Raw genomic sequence first — 13905 nt, 5'->3', positions numbered from 1 at the left:
TTTAGCTGCTATAGGAAGTAATGAGCAACTTAAATGATGCCAGTGTGTTTAGATGGACTTCATTCTCTTCCATGTCTGCCTCATCTCACCATTTTTTTTAAAGCACTTATGTTTTTCTTCTTGTTTTATTTTAAAGGCCTAGTGATGGACGTGAGTCTGAGTGAACTCCGGGAGTTGGTGATGGACAGGGAGGCCTGGCGTGCTGCGATTCATGGGGTCGCAAAGAGTCAGACACGACTGAGCGACTGAACTGAACTGAACTGATCACTATCTACTGATAGTAAAGTTTCACTTTTTTTTTCAAATTGGAAGATAATCACTTTACAATGCTTTGTGTTTTCCTGCCATACAATGAAGTGAATCAGCTATATGTATACATATATCCCCTCTCCTCCCCTCCCCCTCCAATCCCACCTGTTTAGGTCATCAGAGAGCATCAAGCTGAACTTCCCATGTTTCCCACCAGCTATCTATTTTACATATGGTAGTGTATATGTGCATGCATACTAAGTCACTTCAGTTGTGCCTGCCTCTTTGTGACCCTATGGACTATAGCCTGCTAGGCTCCTCTGTCCAAAGGATTCTCCAAGTGTATATATGTCAATCCTAATCTCACAATTTGTCCCACCCTCCCCTTTTCCCCCTGTGTCCACAGTCTATTCTCTACATCTGTGTCTTTATTTCTGCCCCGGAGACAGGTTCATCTGTACCACTTTTATAGATTATTTTGCTAATTCACAGATTCATCTAAAAGAGAAAATATGAATGAATGAAAGAATATTGAATTGGCAATATATACATATATTAATATATACATTATTTGAAAACATTGTCATGCAAATAGCAATTACTGTTATTATATACAACAGTATATAATCAAAGTACAATAAAATGCTATTTATTAACCAAATGCACTCTAATAATCTATTGCATTGATCAGAAATTTGGAGATACAACAGACTTCTAGAAATCTGACTGCGTTAGTTTGGGTTCCCTAATAGCAAATGATGAATGAAATGAAGATAGTTGATTTGGGAGGTGAAAAGGCAGAGCACTGATAAAAGAGTAAAGAAATGCAACAAAGAAGGAAAAGTAGCCAATAAGAGGTGCTGTCTAGCCAGCTCTCCATGTAAATGGTGCTGTCCTCTCCTCTGTGGCCCCATCTTCATTCTCCTAGTAGTTTCTTTCCCTCCTCTTCTGTTCTCTTCCTTTCTTGTTCTCTTTTCTCTTTTTTGAATTTCCCTCTGCCTTAGTTCCTCCCTCTTTCAATCTTTCTATCTCTTTGAGGGTTGGGATAGTCCCCAAATCTGTTTCTTTAATTTTTTCCAGTTAATTTCAATCCTGGTAAACACCTGGGAGAACTCCCAGCTAAGTGCCAGTTGTTTTATCTGGGTTATATTCTCTTTATTGAGTAAAACTGTTGAGATTATTCCACAGCTTTAGAAAAACAAAGAGATTCAAATTTTGGGGCTTCTCTTCTCATCTTGGGTTGCTAGATATAGCAGATAAACATACAGAACATGCTGTTAAATTTAAATATCAGATAAACAGCAAATAAGTTTTTAGTATAAGTACATATCCCATTTAATATCTGGGACATACTTGTGCTGAAAGTATCCACTGCTTATCTGAAACGCAAATGTAACTGGACAGCCTGTATTTTATTTGGTGACCTAGTCTTAACTCACTTCAAAATTTGCTCTTGCTTTTATTCCATGACTGACCTAGCAGCAATAATTGCAGTTCAATGTTCATTTCCAGCTCTTAAGGCCAAGGAGATATAGGCATGATTTCATCATTTATGGTGACAACAATTATTACAAGAAGTACTTCATTTGAGAAACTTTCCCTCTGTCTTTGTCTTTTGAAACTGAAGCATTTCCAGGATTACATGGAATAATAAAATTAAGAGTACAATTATGATGTTGTTAAGTGGTAGACAGAAATTAAAAACCTGTTACTCAAGGCAATTCTCATCTACTGCACATGGCCTTTGTGATTACCTGGTAATTTGTTAATGTGAATATTTTGACATGCATTCAGGGAGTTCTGTATAGTGTCTGTTGCAATAAAGAGAATTCATATGTCTCATACACTGGCATACAACAATACATCTATATTTTTCCATTTTTATCTTGATATCTTTATCACTTTTTGGGCCTAATTTAGAAACTTAATAGTTGAGGGTACTGGAATTCTCCAGTTCTCCCCTGCTAACCATCCTGTCCTCTGGCCTTGTTCCTCTCATGGGTGAGTCTAGAGAGGGATTTACACAAAGAAAAAAAATAATGAACAACAAGGTAAAACAACAAGGTAATACTATCTCGTTACCCGAACCAATGTCCCCATTGTCAACCTCTGGGACATTAAATTGACTAGGTTCTCTATCTGATACGCATCTCATCATGATTACTTTCTGAATTGGTCAGACTCTTAATAGTGTGTCCTATTTGATCGTACACAGTGTGGAGACGCTAGAAACCATGTAGAACACAGCAACAAAATCGACTACAGTGCAAACAGTGCGATCTGTGTGTGTGGAAAAGATTTCTTGAGGGGAGAGGAGTATTTTTTTCAGGGAGAAGATTTTTTGACATTGTTTAGAGTTGTCAATGAGTGGTGAATGATGATAACAAAAAGTAGACTGATTTTTATTCAGTTTTATGATTGTTTAAAAAATGTCTACAGAAAGCACAACTTCCTATTGAGTGCATCCAGGTGGTACGTTCCCATCTCTCTGTTCTTAGAAGGACAGTGATGCACACACAGGGAAAAACTCTGAGGTAGGGTAACAAGAATTATTTGAGAACAGTGCTGTGCAAGGTAGGCATGGGCTATGTACTGAGACTGATTTGTGACAAGTACAGAAATTGACCCAAGCCTTAGATTCTTTTTTAATAGCAACTTAATTTTGCTGATATCCAGGAGAAGGCAATGGCATCCCCCTCCAGTACTCTTGCCTGGAAAATCCCATGGATGGAGGAGCCTGGTAGGCTGTAGTCCATGGGGTCGCTAAGAGTTGGACACGACTGAGTGACTTCAGTTTGACTTTTCACTTTCATGCATTGGAGAAGGAAATGGCAACCTGCCGGGAGCCGGTGAGGCATTCTGCTCATGACAAAGGTCATGAGGAAGGAGGCTCGGCATACACAAAGGCGGGATCGAGCCTCAGGAGTCCGCCCGGATATTCTCGAGCATTTTCCCCCAAAAAACCAGAGTCTGCCTACTTTATTGCTTTGTGCTCTCACCTCTGACTTTACTGGGGACTGTCCCCTACCACCATCTCTCTCTCTCTCTGTCAAAGAGTTAACTTACAGCTCCAATTAATAAAGTTCCTGGGCAATTAGAAGTGTTTAAATCCAAACCCCTCAGATGGCTCTCTAACTCGCCTGACAAGTTTACCCGGACTCCTGCAGCTATGCATACGATTGTTTACAGTCTCCTAGCCTCAAGAGGCACGGGAAGCTTAAGATATTCAAATAGCTTAGAGCCTCTCAGAGAGTTAGAAACTGTCAGAATAAACTAGTAAAGGATTTCATTGATGAGTCAATGCTTGTTGCTAAGTTTTCACATCCCCTGAATTGTATCCTTGAATGTGTATTAATTAATAGTTGGTATATAGAAAAAATAAGTAGTGGCCTTGGTGTTAGTAACTTTAGACCCTTAAGGTAATAAATTCTTTTCTTTGTTGTAAGCCCATTACACATCCGCCCTATAGGAATGCAATTTTATCTTTGGAAGATGGTGCCAAACCTTAAAATAATTACTCTTAGAGAAAATAAGTCTTTGTTGATAAGTCCTTGTCAAGAGTCATAAAATGTTAGTAGGCCTTCTGGCCAGAAGATGATGTAAATCACTTAAACCATTTGTATACTATAAATTTGCAAGAAAGAAACCTTGGTTTTTGATAAAGATCAAAGACTGCTGACTTTGCATCCCCTATTATCCTCTATGTGTAACTTAGGGTATAAAAGCCCCTGTTGAAAATAAAGCTACGGGCCTTGCTCACCAACGCTTGGTCTCCCCATGTCATTCTTTCTTTTAACTTCCAGCTGAGTCTCCATCTGGAGCGTGGAACCCACCACGCTTACTAATTATGCCTGGGCTTCTATGACCCACTTGAGAAGGTGTCTAGGGTGAGGCACCTTCCGCTATTCGAGAGGGCGCCTGCGGCCTACGTAAGTGGTGCAAACTTCTTGTCTTGAAGTTTTATTGCTCTCCCGCGTAAACCAAGCTACTCAGCTTCTTTTCTCCACTGAATTTTCCTACTGAGCTATCCTCATTCTATTGTTCTCTATATCTCTAATTAGCATATAAATAGTCGCCTAGGCCGTCTCTCCTTCAAATACCCTGGATCAGCTGGGGCTGGTCCCCAGCAGCAACCCACTCCAGTGTTCTTGCCTGGAGAATCCCAGGGACGGGGAGCCTGGTGGGCTGCCGTCTAAGGGGTCGCACAGAGTCAGACATGACTGAAGAGACTTAGCAGCAGCAGTATCATTTTCTAGTAATTAATTTTCATTGTACTTCACCAAAAAGTTGGCCTGTGACAGTGGGGAAATTTTTAAAAAATCATCATTCACCACAGATACTTTGAGAAACACTAGTTTATAAGCTTCCTGTTGAATTACAGGATACACTTGAAAGTCTTGATTAAATAAGATGGTGAATGAATTGATGAATCTGAAAACATACCAAATGCCTCAGCTTGAGGAAGGAATGAACTAGAAGCTGCCAAAGCTGATTATACTAGAATATAACACGCTGTGGTAGGGCACTTTTAAACATCAGATTCTATCCTGGAACAAACTTGATATGGTTCTCCAAGTGTAAAGCTTGTTAACATGGAGAAGATCAGGATATATTTAGATGGGTGCTTTTATTATTTACTTGTTGTTCAGTTGCTAAGTTGTGCCTGACTCTTTGTTGTTAGGTCGTTAAGTTGAGCCTGAGCCCATGGACTGCAGCATGCCAGGATTCCCTGTCATCCACTATCTCCCAGAGTTTGCTCAAACTCATGTCCATTGAGTCGGTGATGGCATCCAACCCTCTCATCTCATTATTTCCTTACCTGAAGGTAACTTATACGCAGAGTACATCATGAGAAATGCTGGGCTGGAAGAAGCACAAGCTGGAATCAAGATTGCTGGGAGAAATATCAATAACCTCAGATATGCAGATGACACCACACTTATGGCAGAAAGTGAAGAAGAACTAAAGAGCCTCTTGATGAAAGTGAAAGATGAGAGTGAAAAAGTTGGCTTAAAGCTCAACATTCAGAAAACGAAGATCATGGCATCCAGTCCCATCACTTTATGGGAAATAGATGAGGAAACAGTGGAAACAGTGTCAGACTTTATTTTTCTGGGCTCCAAAATCACTGTAGATGGTGACTGCAGCCATGAAATTAAAAGACACTTACTCCTTGGAAGGAAAGTTATGACCAACCTAGACAGCATATTAAAAAGCAGAGAGATTACTTTGCCAACAAAGGTTCGTCTAGTCAAGGCTGTGGTTTTTCCTGTGGTCATGTATGGATGTGAGAGTTGGACTGTGAAGAAAGCTGAGCACCAAAGAATTGATGCTTTTGAACTGTGGTGTTGGAGAAGACTCTTGAGAGTCCCTTGGACTGCAAGGATGTCCAACCAGTCCATCCTAAAGGAGATCAGTCCTGGGTGTTCATTGGAAGGACTAATGTTGAAGCTGAAACTCCAGTACTTTGGCCACCTCATGGAAAGAGCTGACTCAATGGAAAAGACGCTGATGCTGGGAAAGATTTAGGGCAGGAGGAGAAGGGAACAACAGAGGATGAGATGGTTGGATGGCATCATCGACTCAATGGACATGGGTTTGGGTGGACTCCGTGTGTTGGTGATGGGCAGGGAGGCCTGGAGTGCTGCGGTTCATGGGGTCGCAAAGAGTCGGACACAACTGAGTGACTGAACTGAACTGAAGGTAACAGACTAGAACCAGATCACCCCTTGGGAACAGTGCTAACCTTATATTCCTTTTATGGCGCAGAATATAACTAATTGGAAAGCTATCAGGAATAAAATTAGTATTATATGGATGGCTGTATGCAGAAAAGAGTAGGAGGGACTCAGGAATCAATCCCAGAGCATTGGTAACTGGGGTGACTTCAGTTCAGTTCAGTTCAGTCGCTCAGTCATGTCCGACTCTTTGCGACCCCATGAATCCCAGCATGCCAGGCCTCCCTGTCCATCACCAACTCCTGGAGTTCACTCAGACTCATGTCCATAGAGTCGGTGATGCCATCCAACCATCTCATCCTCTGTTGTCTCCTTCTCCTCCTGCCCTCAATCTTTCCCAGCATCAGCGTTTTTTCCAATGAGTCAGCTCTTCCCATGAGGTGGCCAAAGTACTGGAGTTTCAGCTTTAGCACCATTCCAACCAAAGAACACCCAGGACTGATCTCCTTTAGGATGGACTGGTTGGATCTCCTTGCAATCCAAGGGACTCTCAAGAGTCTTTTCCAACACCACAGTTCAAAAGCATCAATTCTTCGGTGCTCAGCTTTCTTCACAGTCCAAATCTTAGGCAGTGTATAATTGAGTGCATTTTTGACTGAATTAGAAGATGAATGAAAGCGTCAATCTCTAAGTAGCAGGGATTTCTTTCTGCCCCAGTTTTAGTTCTGATTCTCCCTCAATTCTTCTGTTGTTGAAATCTTAAAATGGTTTGGCATTTCCTTTTCAAAAATGCCACCAGTCATGATTCAAGTAGCAGCTTAACTCCAAAATGCTAACTTTCTCTATGTTAGAACACAGAGTAGAAAGAAAAAATATTTATCTCAGGGGATTTTAAACCTGTGACTTTTATCATTTCAAATGTAGATATCATGAGTTATAATTATTAGTTATCTTCATTATTCATCCATTCACTTCATACTTTATGGTGTATTAGGAAATAATCCTTTGGCAAATGAATGGACTAGATGGATAGAAAGTAGATTGGTATATATTTAATTCTGAGGAATGCAAGATGTTCTTGCCTGTGGGAAAGGGGGATTTTTTTCCCCCCTCCTTGAATCTATTATGCTTGGAAACATCCATTGTTTCACCTGAGAAATCCATTGTTCTGGGTATTCCAGTAGTCAATGGGCTAAAAAATGTAGGTATTTTGGGGTCCAAATGCTTTATGTTTACAATGTTTCTTATGAACACAGTCATGTTTTACTGGTTTTTTGAAAAAGACAAATCAGAGATATTTCTTACATAATCATAGGCACTATAGAAAACATTTTGAACTGATAATCCATTATCCAACATTCTGCCTTAGTCAAATTGCTACTGTGTCATAAAGCAGACTGCAATATTTTAAATAGAAGTCATATTAAGAAAAAATCTTATTAGGTAGCTATCTCATGACCTTGCTCAACATCCAGATCCAGTGTATAATCAATCCTGCCTCCATGAAATTCTTTCCATGTCTAGCTTGAATTTTTCCAGTAATTATCAAATCCCTCTTTAGCTTCTTTCAAGAATTACTTTGGTAAAACATGGCTGTAGGACAGCATGTGGGACCCACATTCACAACCATTTGATAGTTTTTTGATTGAACTTGAAATTTGGACTTTTCTTACCCATTTGTATGATACAGGAGGCAAAGTAGGACTTTCTTGATGGGAGCAAAGCAGAACCTGAGGGAAGAGACAGAAGGAAATAAAGATGGTGGAGGCGGCTGTGCCTCCTGGAGTTTAGACCGCATGGAAGGTTTTATATCTCCAAGGTTTCCTATCCGTAATCCCCATACTTGCCTGGAGCTAATCACTTCTGCCTATTTATCATGTATTATTTCCAGAGGGAACATTGCTCTAAATAAATTCCAAAATTTACTAAAAGAAAGACCCAGCAAAAATGGTGGGTGAATGTAGAACTTATTAATTACTCCTGGTGAGGTGAACTGTGGGTGAGCTTAATGAAGTCTTTCAACACAACATTTCAAATGGCTGATAGACTTCCACAGGCTCTGTGAACACAAATGCACAGAGTATTTTCGCTGATCATAACTCATGGAGCTCAACTTTGAAAAGCACGCAACGCAATCCACTGACCATAAAACAGGCTCCTTTCTTCCCATGAACTAAGTTAGAGCTCTTTTATGCACATAACCTTAATAAAGTATTCTAATTTTGTGACATGAAGTGGAACAATAAGCTATTATACAATTTTCCTTCTCTTCCCAAAAGACATTGAATGTTAAGGTTTACCAATATTATTGATAGTTGTCACCAGTGAACTGTTGGTTTGAGGCTCTACAAAACAATTTATGTGAGATTTCTCTCCTTACATTTCAAGAAAAAAAATTATAGGTTCAAACATTAGTGTAGTAGAAAGTTTGATTTTTGGCTTTTGTGACCAGGGAGACTGGAATTCATAAATATGTGTGTGTGTTTGCTCAGTTGTGTCCAACTCTTTGCAACCCCATGGACTATATATGGTCCACCAGGCTCCTCTGTCCCTGGGATTTCCCAGGCAAGAATACTGGAGCGGGTTACCATTTCCTTCTCCAGGGGATCTTCCCGACCCATGGATCAGACTCCTGCATTGGCAGGTGGATTCTTTACCACTAAGCCACCCGGGAAGCAGAATTCCTAAATAACTGCTCTCAATTTTGACATGTAAAATCTTATTTAATCTTTATTTTGTGTTATTACTACTTTGTTACCTCTATTTTTGTTCTTGAAAATTCAACCTTTGAGTCCCCTGTGTACTTGGATTAAAACAATATGTAAATATTATATTTTACTAAAGATATAATATTTTAAATGGTATCTTACTAAAGGATGATTACCATACTTATATTTCTTTTGATAAATTTAACTGCTGTCTGTCACTATTGGTATTTTGTAATACTTAAGTATAGAGATATTATTTTATTTGTTGTATTTATAGAAAATGGTGCCATTTGTATTAGAAACTTTTGAAAATTTTAATGAAATGCATTTATAAAATACAAAATAAATGTCACTTCTCTATGAAAATTCCAAACAGAAAGAAGTATCAGTGAAAACTAAGTTTAATCTGGATAGATTTCCTGTGTCATTAAAAAAAAATAATGTCATTTAAGAAAAATAAGTCCATGCATTTATCACACTTGAAGTCTGGTGCTTTTTTCCATAATGAGAAAAAATAGTACTTATTTTTCTTGGCTAAACAATTTTGAATACAGTACTCCTTTAAAAAAAAATACCAGAAAGGCTGGCTTCATGGGCCTGCCAAGCCTCTGGGTGGGCAGCTTATAGCTAATTGTATGTGTTCCCTAGTTTCAATGCCATTTGACCTCAGCGGTCCCCTTTAAGTGGAAATATGGAAAAGTGAAAACTTCTTAAAGCCATGGAGGGAAAAATGTGCATCTCTCCTGGGATGAAAACCTCCAGGCATCCAGCACACATGACAGAGGGCTGGGAGGCCCAGAGTCACCTGCTGCCTTGGTCCAGCCAGTCTCCCTCAGAAGGAGCTTTGCCAAAGGCAGCTCAAAAGTAGGGCCAGATCCTATGGCAAAAGCAGCTTTGTTCCATTCTCTGCTGGAGCTAGTTCCTTCTTATTCTTTGCTGTTTTTTAATCAAGTTAACATATGCTACACCAGTGGCTACATGGGCTGGTGGTAGCAGAGGAGAAGGCTGAGACAAGGGAAGATGAGTGAAGTGATGATGAAGGATTACATGTCCACTCTGTCCAGGAACGGTGTCTCCAGCGCCCTAACTCAAAAAACAGGGATAGGCTCTGCATTTCCTGCTAAACTGCTGATGCAAGATCAGAGACAGAACTCTGTGCTGCCCAGAACTGAGTGCCAAGGGATGGTATCTCTTTGATCTCAGAATCCAAATTCCAGATTAAAAAAAATTACCATGTCCTTGAATCAATTTACATGACTCAATTTACATGTTTGCAAACTTGAAAGTTCCAGGTGGCTCAGAGACCTCCTTTGAGTGAGTGAATTTTTTAAATTGTTTTTCTTAAATATATTGAAAACATACAAAGACAATATAACTTTAAGTTTAGGTCATTGGTGGAATTTATGTATGTTGGGAAAATAAAAGGGTAGAGATTTAATTAGTTATGGTCATCTGAATACAAAGAGCCTGAGATGAGTATCGAGGACTTTAAGGTATCTTAACTATTCATCTTTTGCTAATGTTTCATTTGAATTGGTCTGGTTCCTGAATTTTAATAGTCACCATTTTCAGCTGTTTCATTGATTGTCTCTCATTTGTTTTCCAGAAGCCATGTTTTCTTCAAAAGCACCTCATAAATCACTTTTTCCCTTTCTCCTTTCAAGTAGGGCATGATCTTTTCTACCCATAGATATTGTGGTACCATTTGTTCTGAATCCAAATGATATAAAATAGGCTGTAAGCCACTGCTAACATTTCTATTTTTGTATCTGCCCCTGCTTTTTGTAAAAGATACCTCCTTTGAACACAGCTCAGATTTCTGTTCTTAGTTAGATTCATGCAACATCTTAAGCTTAATTTTTTTGTTGTTGTTGGAAGTAATTTTAGTTTATCTAATTTTCATAATCCTTGCATTTCATCAGGGTGAACCAGAAGTCTGCAGAATCACATTACTTAACAAAGGAGTAGCTAACAAACCCTTAAAATGTTATTTTACTTCTTATGGAATGATAATTATCCTCAATGCTGATTGTCATCATAGGCTGATGCCACAAGAGGAAGCCCACTGATGCACTGGCAGACTGTTGCACTTTATAAAGATGAGCAGGTCTTGAGTTTGGGAGTTCGGGTTTTAATTTATGCAGGGAGTGGCTAATGTGCCAACATCCATTCTATATACCTGGCCAGTAAGAACTGCCCTTCCCTCCTGTGTGGGATCAGGATGGACTCTTGCCATGGATGGTGGCTGCTTGGCCCATGCTACCTGCCTTCTCCTTTTCCTTCTCTCTCTACATCTCAGCTGCTGTTCCCTGAAGGCCCAGACCAACTGTGTCTTGTAGCGGTGGTGGTTTACTCACTAAGTTGTGTCCAACTCTTGCAACCCTATGGACTGTAGCCCGCCAGGCTCCTCTGTCCATGGGATTTTCCAGGCAAGATCACTGGAGAGGATCTTCCTGACCCAGGAATTGAACCCAGGTCTCCTGCATTGCAGGCAGATTCTTTACTGACTGATCTATGAGGGAAGCCCAACTGTGTCTTGAGGCCCATACTAATCAGATTGGAGCCCACAAAGCATTTAAATAGATGGACAAAATACTCTTCTCAGTTTGCCAGAACCCCAGGGGTCTAATCCCAGTTTCTAAGCCCTTTGCTAGGGGGAGAAGAGCTCCAGACTATGACTTGAATTTTGAGATGGAACTTGCAATAGATGTTCGCAAACCAACAATGTAACTAATGGTGCTTCTGGGGTCCAGGACTATGAGCACATTACTACAATTTATCTGTGTAATTCCTATGACAACTGGAGAGATCTGACAATGGAAAACACAGAAAACTGTGCTCTGTTTTCATGGAAGACTTCTATCATGAAGAAATTTTCTAATCACACTGAGGATTACCAAAAGCTGTCAATGTATTACAGATCCAGTTGCTCCTAAGCTCAATTTATATTTCCCAGCCTATTTCCTATGTCTAAATGGTACTTTCCCTTCAGAAAGAAAAATTATAATCCAATTATAAGATTTTCTCTGATATTTGTAAGGTGTTTCCTTCAGTTTCTGTCACCTGTATTTCAAGATGGAGAGAGCTACTAGTACTTTTCCAGCCTGTTTGAAAGACATAAGAGTAGCAGACAGATCACTCAGATAACACACAACATACTTCAAAAGCTATATAAAGGCTGCAAGTGGTTCTACACCTACTCCTTTCAAAAATATGAACAAGAACTTCTATGAAACAGAAATGTCATTCAAAGGAAGTCAAGACAAAGTAATACACTTTATATATATACTACATTCATGAAAGAATATTAAGCTCTGGTAATAATACTCTTAAAAAATTCTGGATTAGGATGGAAGAATCTTTTACTAATGAGATAATCTGATCTTTGGGAGATGTGATTTTGAGTAGAATATTGTCTGACTGCATTATATTTTGTAGAGAAGATATTTTACATTTTGAAAGGTTCATTCCATTGGATCTTATTGGTATAAAAGAAGAAGTAGCAGGTTTTATAGTTTTACTAAGTAAGTGAATGAAAAGCTTATTGTACTCCCAAATATAATATACTTAAATCTCACATTAGACTACACCAAGCAGAACAAACAAGTTACAGATCTTCGATTTTAATTTCAGCTTCATACCACACTGGGTACCATTCCCTACAAGCATGGTGTTAATGTATTTTATGTGAGGTATTCATCAATGACACCCTGATGTGTCAGGCTTCCAGTTACACCCAGCAGGTTCCTATAGCCTAACAGATGGCCCACTATTCAAACACATCGGAACACCTGTTCTTTAGGGGACTTCTCACCCAGGCTTTCTCCCTAAACTTGAAGAAAACTTTTTTCAACACTTGTAGAAGTCATTCCATTATCTTTTATTACACAAAAAGATAGTTTATATTTCAGATCTCTGTTGGTTTGGGGAGGCAGAGCTGGAAGAGCATGTGCTTGAGCCCCCAGTAGGTTTTCATTTGTTTCTGATTCTGAAAGCTTCAGAGAGTTGTGTTGTGGCCTGTAAGCAGATGAAACCATGGAGTGGGTCCCCAACAGCTACCCTCTGCTCACTGCACCATCTGCTCTGCAGCTGGGACAATATCAGGGGAGGGTTAGACAATTAACTTACGCTGCCGAAGGCCACCTTTAACCTAAAAAGCAACTACTAAATTGCCCCAGATGGTGGATTAATGCCAGTCCATGGCCTATTTAAGATGATATGGGCAGCAAAATCCTGAGATAAAGTGTTTAATTGATTTTTTGGGGAAAAAAAATAACTTTTAAGGGACTAGTCATTAAAGGTCTTACTTTAGAGTTTCATTTTTAATCTGCAATTATTTGAAGATACAACTGTACATATTTAGATAAAGTATTCCCAGTGGCATAGAAAAAAGAGCCAGTCATAGAACCTTAAATTATTTTGATCATGAGGAGCACTAGAAAGATCACTGTGGGTTGTGGCAAAAGTCAGGCATAAAAATCCCTTGGAGGAAAAAGTAATCCCTTGGATGGTTCTCTAAAATTCAGACTCTATAACTGACTCTGTTTTCCAAAAGTATAATCATAGGCAGTAATTATTTCATTGGTGTAGCAAATTAGTATTTTTACATGTTCAACTGCAACTCAAAATTCAGGTGTTACTGGTAGTTTGCATTAGGGCAAAATGGTAACCTATACTTTAAAATAGAATGCAGCCAAGACATGGTAAAACTAAATCTCAAAGTTCGTCACTAAAAGGCAAATTAATGAAAACAGAATTAGGCCATGAGGCAGAGGGATATCTAATTGTAAAATGAACCAAAGCAGGTCATTAAATTGACAAACAGGATGAATATCTGGTTCTCTAAACCAGAGCCCATTTGACAACAACCACTACATAGGAAAGCTCTTGACTAGGCATATAAAATAGAGGACAAAGGGCAAAAACGAAGCTTCCAGAACTGGGGACAAATTAAAATCTTAGTAACATTATTATCTGCATACTTCTTCACAGAATAGTCTACTGCTGTTTACAGCTGCTTGAGCTCACTTAATCAAATATATTCTCTAAAAAATGTTCTAAATCCTTGTAGTGGATCGTAGGAGTGGTCTGAGAAGGGCAACAGTGTTGAAGAGCAGCAGTCTGTAGCTGTAGCTTTGACTTTCTAGAACCAAATGGGTCATGAGAGAGTCAAAGTGAACATAAGGAAGACTGCAAATATATGGGGTTCTGGGGAACCAGTATTAAGTCAGATGTATCTAGTCAGTGACGTCGTGGGGGTAAGGCCTAAA

At 39.3% G+C, this 13905-nt stretch overlaps 1 long non-coding RNA gene across 1 annotated transcript in view; it reads right to left on the bottom strand.

Moving 5' to 3' along the window:
* The window catches only part of LOC147364619 (uncharacterized), a 58588-nt gene that overhangs the window by 21771 nt on the left and 22912 nt on the right, over positions 1-13905 (bottom strand). The window contains exon 2 of the long non-coding RNA XR_015134767.1: positions 7601-7657. This is a non-coding gene — a long non-coding RNA (uncharacterized LOC147364619). The remainder of the gene's footprint in view (positions 1-7600; positions 7658-13905) is intronic.

This window comes from Bos grunniens, chromosome 10 (genome assembly GCF_055505025.1).
Source record: "Bos grunniens cultivar Pamir isolate PY7600 chromosome 10, Bosgru_T2T1.0, whole genome shotgun sequence".
Taxonomy (NCBI): domain Eukaryota; kingdom Metazoa; phylum Chordata; class Mammalia; order Artiodactyla; family Bovidae; genus Bos; species Bos grunniens.
The sequence above is the reverse complement of the archived record's forward strand: the minus strand, read 5'-3'. Positions and strand labels throughout refer to the sequence as shown.